Below are 8,331 nucleotides of genomic sequence, written 5' to 3'. Positions count from 1 at the left end.
CTAAATTTCTTATGTGCCATGAGACTACAAAGCGTCATTATTATGGGCAGCTAGATGGAACGTGTAGGAATACACTATAGTGTCTTTTCAATTTTTCTGTATATCTTAAATCATTTCAATAGGAAACATTTATTTAGAATACGAATGTGGTTAACCTTCCATGAGTTTAAAGTACAAAGGCAGGTTCACGGTGTCGTCAGAATTCAGAACGCTGGTCGTAGGGCTGGGGGTGCTGTGAGGGGCTGGGCATGGTTGGCTTTGTGACCTGGGGGCTGGTGTGTTCCATCTGAGAATGTCTTTCAAGCTGTGCACTTTATTAATAAGTTTTTGTAAGTTTAACAAAAAATAAAGCAAATACGTGAAGCTTGCTTGGGTTGTTAAGCCTCGGGAACTTATCCAGCCACGAGCCCTGGCCCAGATGCTTCTAGAAGCCTGGAGGGAACTGAGAACTTTCCAAGGTGGCAGAGGCAAGGCCCTGAGGTGGGAGCACACTGCTACTCATCCCTAGCTGTGAAGGGGGTGTCCTGGTTGGAATCAGTGCTGGGTGCAGTGCAGGGCTGGAAGTCCATGTCCACACTGTGGCTCAGTGCAGTGAAAGCCAATCTCACCCCCTCCGCAGGGTGTTCCGCCTGCCAGCAGGTGGCCAGCTGGTCTTCCTGGGATATGGTGCCATTGTAGAAATTGGGTGCAAGTCTCTTGTCCGCAGATGGGGTGCCCTGTTGCAGTGGGATGTCTCCCAACCTCCCTCAGTCCTGATGGGCCTGGGCAGGGTCTGGTGTCAGGGTCCCCATGGGCTTCCCAGGCTAACCCTGTCCCATAGTCCCGAAGCTGTCCAGGACACATTCAGAAGGGACACGGACCCAGCAGCTCTGTTCGAAATCATAATGGGGGAACCAAGGGTCCCCCACATCCAGGTCCGTCGGGAGACGGGGCATCGAGTTCCACTCCAGGAATCTCCAGGAACCCTGAGGTCTTCCCTGAGCCAGGGCCGGGCTGGGCTCACCCTGAGTGCCCACAGGAGAAGTATCTTCCCAGACAGCCTCAATAAGACAGAATGTGAAAGAACCAGGTGCCTGTGGCAGGGAAGCTAACAAAATGAGCCACTGGGACTGGGCTGGTGGACCAGGAAGGGTCTGCCTGTCCCCCTTGCAGAGGGTCTTCTTGCCACGTGAAGCCGGAACAGGCTTGGGTGCTGAGGACCCTTGCTCAGGTTTGGCTGAAAGGAAAACAGATATGGTCAGCGTCCCTAGTGAGCCCAGGCAGTCCTTTCTGGGCTGGGCTCCACCTGCCTGCGTCTCTGGAGTCCTCGGAGTCTCTGTGTGGCCCCGTGGTCTGACACTGAGGACACACCTAGAGTCTGCTGATCCCAGAGGGAGGGGTGTGTGCTGCCCGGCATGGGGAACTGTCAGGGCGTGGCAGGTGGCTCCTGGGACTGCCCGCCAGGGTTCAGACTGGCTGGGGCTTCCCACCACTCACCCTCGTCCCAGGGCTGTTGGGCCTGGGATACAGCCCCAGTTCGAACTCAGGTGGGAGGGGCCTTGGATGTCACCCAGCCCCTTGCCACCTCACATGGGGACCCATCTCCGCAGTGGGTGATTGGGCCCGGATGTGGGTCACCCTCTGCCCTCCCGGGCTGCCCAGTCCATGCTAGGACTGACTGTTCCCACATCTGGCCTGCCTGTCCCCCTTGCAGAGGGTCTTCTTGCCACGTGAAGCCGGAACAGGCTTGGGTGCTGAGGACCCTTGCTCAGGTTTGGCTGAAAGGAAAACAGATATGGTCAGCGTCCCTAGTGAGCCCAGGCAGTCCTTTCTGGGCTGGGCTCCACCTGCCTGCGTCTCTGGAGTCCTCGGAGTCTCTGTGTGGCCCCCGTGGTCTGACACTGAGGACACACCTAGAGTCTGCTGATCCCAGAGGGAGGGGTGTGTGCTGCCCGGCATGGGGGAACTGTCAGGGCGTGGCAGGTGGCTCCTGGGACTGCCCGCCAGGGTTCAGACTGGCTGGGGGCTTCCCACCACTCACCCTCGTCCCAGGGCTGTTGGGCCTGGGATACAGCCCCCAGTTCGAACTCAGGTGGGAGGGGCCTTGGATGTCACCCAGCCCCTTGCCACCTCACATGGGGACCCATCTCCGCAGTGGGTGATTGGGCCCGGATGTGGGTCACCCTCTGCCCTCCCGGGCTGCCCAGTCCATGCTAGGACTGACTGTTCCCACATCTGGCTGAACTCTTGACTCTGGCTCTGGGCCTGGGGTCCCGCCTGTGCCCTCTCACTGAATGCTCTTGGGGTCAGGGACACCCGATTCCCTTGTCTCCCTGGCTCAAGGCTTTTTGTCCTGGCAACCTTGGAGGAGCCTGCAGCAGTGAGGGGCCTCTGCTGCTCTCTGAGACAGTCAGTGCTTGCAGGAAGGGGCGGGGTCTCCCACAAATGGGTCTGGCTCTTCCAGTGCCCTTGAGGGCCCTGTGAGGGGGAGAGCGAGACACCGTGGAAAGTGGGAGGGGGCTTGCATGCACAACACATCCAGTACACACGCACTGAGCGCCTGCCCTGAGGACGGGTGGGCCTCCTGTACTTCGTAGAGTCCAGGAGGAAGAGGAGGAAGAAAAGGTAAAGAGGAAGGCCCAGGTAGTAGGGTTGTGGGTCTTGGGCACTCCCCCACTATTGACTGCCCCAGAGGGTGACATGGGAGGGGACATGGCACTGGAGCCCACCTGGGGGTGGCAGGTCCCCTTGCTTCCTTGTTAGTTTCTTCGTAGAGGCGCTAAGATGCTTGAGAACAGTGTCATCATCCAGTGTCCAGGTCTGGAAGAACTGGTTCTGAAAACGTGCCCACAGGCCAGACCTGGACGTCTTCATGTCCCACCTAGGGAGAGACAGGGTGGACATCAGGCCAGGAGAGTTCCCTGGGAGGGGGCACAGCCCATACCCCACGACCACTTCAGTCTCCCACCGGGCAGTGCCGGATCCTTTTGTGTCCACCCCAGGGGCCCAGATGTGCACAGGAGGCTGTGGCTGGGGGACGACCTGGGCAGGGAAGTGCTCACCACACTCCTGACTTTCATCTGGGCCATGTGGGGGACGGGCTCGGTGTCACTGTGCCTTGCCCAGCCCACCTGGCCAGACCTCCCTCTGGGCCAGAACAGAGGATCATGAGGACAGTGTGAAGAAGCTGCCCTCGGGCCAGTTGGGATCTGACCCAAGGGCTCCCCAGGCCCCACTGGGCACATGGAGACTTACTCCTCTTAACTTTAAAGGCAATGCTTGTGATCAGCATCAACACCTGTTCTCCTTCCAGCAAATACACATCCGACAGGCGCAGGATGAGCCCAAGAGAGATCTGTGGGGACAGCAGGTGTGGGAGAACCTGGCCCTTCCAGGCTGGGGCTGGTGGCTTGAGCTGCACACATTGGGGCACAGTCCCCAGAGTCAGTGACCTTCTCCAGGAGGGTTTGTGAGCCCTCCAGGGCGCTGGGTCAGACAAGGCCCTGCAGCTCCTCATGGGGGACACTCATTGGAGTGGGGATGTGGCTCCTGCAGAGAGGGGCTTGCCCAGGGCATGAGGCTTCCCTGAGCTCTCCCAAGTTGAGTTCTGGCCCAGTCTGCCCATGAGGCGGGGCCTGAGCCCCAGTCATTGCCCTGGGATGACCCCTCGTGGGCAGAGGGTTTTGCTTGTGTGTACTTCGGGGACCTGCCTGAGCCTCCTGTGGGCTGTGGGTGAGCCAGACCCCCGGGCTGGGGAAGCAGGGCACTGCAGGGCAAGGAGGGTCCCAGAGCCAGGGTCTCCCTATGCCTCCTTACCCCGTCATTCAACATCCAGAGAAGCCAGCTTAAAGAGGAGCCCTGCGCGCATAGACCTTCCTTGTCCTGATGGGAGGAACAGAGGTGCTCAGGGCCCCCTGGGCTGCCCTAAAAACCTCCCTCTTCCAGGGCCTCTGAAGACCCTTCCCCTAGTGCAGAACACTGGGCGGTGTCCAGGGCTCCCCACAACACCGTCCCCTTCCCACACTCCCGGTGGACACACTGCCCTTTGCCCTGCTCTGTGGGAGCTGGGCCCCCATCCCTGTGCCTCTGTCTCCTCCAGGGCAGGAAAGGAAACCAACTCCCAGCCCATGGAGAACCCGATGTCCCAGGTTAGGCCCTGGCTGGGACTCAGCCAGTCACCAGCCCCATGAGGGGCTCCAGTCTCCATTCCTCCAGCCCCACGGGATGCAGGGCCTCTGGGGAAGACCAAGGGGACCATAAACTCACCAGATGCCACAGGGTCTTGGGTTGTGACGTGGGGACCACATGCTCCTGATAGTCTTGGAGCCCCTGGACTGTCCCGCCATTTGAGCTGTGGAATCCTGAGAAGCCCCCAGCCCATCATGAAATCAGAGCCTTCCCCCAAGGTGTGGAGCCATCAGCTGGAAGAGCTGGGCAGCTGCAGAGGCCCCCAAATCCCAAGGCCTCCCACCCTCACATCTGGTGACCCCACCATGTGGCCTTTGCCCTGGGGAGGTGGGGCAGGAACATCCCCTGGAGCCTGGCGGGAGGTTCCCCTGGAGGCCTCATGAACCACAGTGCAAAAAGGGCAAGCCTGACTTTGAGGCCACGACAGGACGGCCACAACAGGGTGGGTGCCGGGTTTCCTGGACATCTCCTAAAAGTGGGGTTGGGCCAGGGGACACGGGATGGGGAGATGCTGCCACCTGGGCTTGGTCGGCCCATTTGTGGGCACCAAGGGTAGTTGAAGCCCGGGCAGCTGTGGGGCAGGAGGACTCTCAGGGAGGGGAGAGTCAGCTACACAGAATCAGAGCCAGAGGCTGTGACAGCAGGACACAGAGGGCAGCCACAGGGAGGATGAGATGCCCTCCCCTGATGGGGATGAAAGGCGTCTGACTTGGGCTTTGGGGGTCAGCCGCAGACTCCTGTGGGACCCTCAGCAGAGACATCCTAAAGGTTCCCAACAAGCTGGCGACACAAGGAAGGTGTCTTGGCTGAAAGCCGAGATTGTCTGGCCAGGGTGGCCATCCCAGGGTCTGGCTGCATGAGGTCCCAGGGATGCTGTCCACCTACCCTGCAAGGAGTGCCTTCCACTGGCCAGCAACTGCACCAGTGCCCAGAATGCATCCTCCTCAGGCAGATAAAGGAGGAACAAGGCTGCGATGTGGCTCAGGTCCCTGCAGTAGCCCACCTCCTGCAAGAGCCAGAGTCACCGTGAAAGGACATCACCTGGGAGGACTGAGGTCACCTGGGAGGACTCATGTCATTGGAGAGGGCAGAGGTGACTGGGGAGGCTTCCTCTGAAGAAGAGGCTTCCTCAGGGTGCAAATTCATTTCATGACAAGAGCCAAGTCCATCAGGCACTTCAGCACCTTGTCCAAAATGTCTCCTGATAGCACCACCCTTTGTGCGATGCTGCCAAGCTCCTGGGCTTTGGGGCAGCCCCAGGAGGAGGGCGTCATTTCTTGTTCTGAGAAGTGCTGGTCAGACCCAGGTGACACTGGGAGTCCAGGCCCCGACTCCTTTGTGTCTCAGCTTGACTCCTTGAGACCACCCCCTTGCTTGGAGTTTTATGCCAGTGGTGAGCTGGAGTCCTACCTCCTATATCCTGGTGGGTCACAAATACTAACTTTAAAAGAAGCGACGGCACCCCCACCAGACACCCACTCCTGTGAATAGGGAAATACTGCCCGGGAACGTCACTGCCGGGAATACTCACCGGGTTATACTCCGAATATGCCAGGAGGATGTAGAATAGTTTCTGCTGCCTAGGAGACAGAGAGAGGGGACTTTGGTTTGTTTTGTGCAGATGCCGTTAGTTTCAGTTTGTCTACAAAGCCTAACAACAAATCCCATTTCAGGTTCAGATGATTCACCAGATAAGCAGTGAGCTCTTCAGGGTCTTTGACTTTGAGGAAATGTTTCAGTAAAATCCACATCTGTGAAATGCAAATAGCCCAGCTGCACAGTGACTTGCCTGATCCTTTTCACTCTGAATGATTTTCTTTATTTATTTTCAGTTTGCACACACGCCAGCTCAGTCTTTGGATGTACAGTTCCTCCGTGGTTCTAAACCAATGTGCAGAGTCTCCCGGCCACTGCCCCAGCCCCTCCTGGAGCGACTCCTTCATCTTCCAAGTCTCCAGAGTGGCCCCTATGCACCCAGCGTCTCCCCGATCCGTCAGCCCCTGGCCACCCAGACTGTTTCTCAGTCCCTATGGTTTGGCCTTTTCCAGAATGGCCCAGGAATGGGACTCCTACATGGTAGCTTATTGGGCCTGGCTTCTTTCCCTCAGCAAAATGCACCTAGGATCCACCCACGTTCATGCGGACATCACTGGCTTGTTCCCTTTTCTCACTGGGTCTTCCGTTTGAAGGGAGGACCAGCCTTGCTCTCCCCATTCCCATGTTGAAGGCTGTCCCAAAGGCTCCATGTGTGAGTGATGATGAATCAAGCAGTGAACATGGCATGCAGGTTTCATGTGGACCTCAGTTTTTAAATCAGTGGGTTCAATATCTGTGACACTTTGGGGACGTGGGGTTCAAGTCCATTGAGCTTTGTGAGCCACTGCCCAACTGGCTGCCAAAGTGGCTGTGCTATGTCATGTGCCCAGCAGACAAGGATGACAGTTTCCAGGACCCCTAATCCCCCCAGCTTTTGGTACTGTCAGTGTTGCCTGGAGAGGCTCATAGGCCCTCCATCCTGCTACCCTCCCGTGGGTCCTGCCATGGGTCCCCGTGGGTCAGGGAGAGCACCTTTCACCATTGTGCATGATTTTGTTTGCTGCCTTCTGTCTCCTCAGGATCTCCTGGGTTCTGGTCCCACATGTTCCAGTCTGGCCCAGGGCTTGGAAGCAGGGAGTTGCTCGGTTCATGGTGCCGGCTGCTCCCTGAGCCAGGAGAGCTCTTGGTAGCTTTGTCATCCCTTCTGGCTGACCCTGGCTTCTACTCTGAGGAAGCCCCCATCCCTTTCATTCATGCCATCTCTGCTGGGACCCTGTGGCTCCCATAGGCTTACTTGGCTCCGTATCGATCCCTGAAGAAGATGTGAGTCCTTAGTGTCCCGCTCACGTCCAGGTCGATCTGGTGGATGTGTTCAGATGACCTCTTGCCCTTCTCCTTCATGACCTGTAGGGCAGGGCCAAGAGGAGGAAGCAGCCTCAGAACAGATGGAAGACTCCCTGCCCCAAATGGCAGTCAGCCCACACTCAGCACTCCGGGAAGGAGGGAAGCAGGGAGGTTTCCTTCTGCACAAAGCTGCTTTTTGGCTTGTTACTGAAGCCGGGGAGGGTCACCAGAGCCGAGTTTGTCTGTGGTGACTATGTCACCGTCCGTGCCCAGGATGTGCATCTGACCATCCCACCCACCCCCAGGCTGGGCTTGATGCTCCCTCCAGCTGGAGACCTGGGCCCCTGACACGGCCTGTCCTGTTTGTTGTGCTCTGGCTGAGCGTACCTTGTATGTTCTGGGGTTTTTCGACTTGACTTCCTGTATGTTCAAGAGGACTGACCACACTTGGCCCCGGATGTTCATGGGAATGCCCTTATATACTCGATCTATCAGCTGTGGGCAGAAAACAACCTGGTGTCACAGGCCACGGGGCGACCCCAGTGAGGACCAGAGCCCGAGGATTCTGGAAATCATTGGTTTTGGTCCCACGATCCCTAGGTAGAGGTGAGATCAAGCGGGGACAGGGTCTCCCTTCCCAGGACTGAAAGAGTAGACGGGCACTCAGAGTCAGAACTCTGATCTGAACCTTTTTCTTCCTTCAGGTCACTGGGGCATCCCTAGCCTTGAGCTCCGGGTGGTCCCAGCCCTAGATTCAGATTCCCTCCCAGCAAGGTGATGCTTCCATAAATAGGCAGGAAATCTGGCGATCAGGCCTACAGTCCCCTGGGTGAAGACAGTGTGCCACCTGCCCTCTGAGAGGCTGATGGTACCAGGTCACAGTCATGGGTACCTGTCCCCTGTCTCTTCAGAGAGTGGTTCCGGGGGCCTCTCCCTCTACACATTACTTTTTTACTGTTCTTCTGTGTCTCCCACTGTCCCAGCATTTCTATCCACTTGCTCTTTCATCTCATCTGCTACCGAATTTGCTGTCAAATGAGGAATGTTGGAGTTAGCAGAGCTGCCAGGCTTCCCAGAGCCGCCCGTGGATGCTGGGTCCTGGGCTCTAGAGCCCTGGTGGGACCCAGTTGGAAGGAGCCAGGGAAGGGCAGACCCTAAGGGTTGAGAGCCTTTGAGCAAATGAGCGCCAGTGGGCTGGCTTTGGGACCCCGGGACGTGCCATCCTCAGGCCACAGACACACCAGTCTTAGGTCAGGTCCCAGCCTCTAGGTGGGGTCCTGACAC

General features: G+C 57.8%; 1 pseudogene across 1 annotated transcript; it reads right to left on the bottom strand.

Annotated features, from left to right (window-relative positions):
- Window positions 1-424: 424 nt before the first annotated feature.
- Window positions 425-8,048, bottom strand: TBC1D29P (TBC1 domain family member 29, pseudogene; annotated as a pseudogene). The gene is made up of 11 exons (XR_014485119.1): window positions 7,995-8,048; window positions 7,435-7,542; window positions 6,998-7,107; window positions 5,699-5,747; window positions 5,053-5,173; window positions 4,246-4,340; window positions 3,796-3,861; window positions 3,231-3,334; window positions 2,709-2,860; window positions 854-1,216; window positions 425-667 (listed from the first exon to the last, which is right to left on the bottom strand). The product of XR_014485119.1 is annotated as a TBC1 domain family member 29, pseudogene (transcript).
- Between the last annotated feature and the right edge of the window lie 283 nt (window positions 8,049-8,331).

The sequence above is a fragment of the Rhinopithecus bieti genome, unplaced genomic scaffold (assembly GCF_001698545.2).
Source record: "Rhinopithecus bieti isolate Rb0 unplaced genomic scaffold, ASM169854v2 scaffold_19652, whole genome shotgun sequence".
NCBI classification, from domain to species: Eukaryota; Metazoa; Chordata; class Mammalia; order Primates; family Cercopithecidae; genus Rhinopithecus; species Rhinopithecus bieti.
The sequence above is the reverse complement of the archived record's forward strand: the minus strand, read 5'-3'. Positions and strand labels throughout refer to the sequence as shown.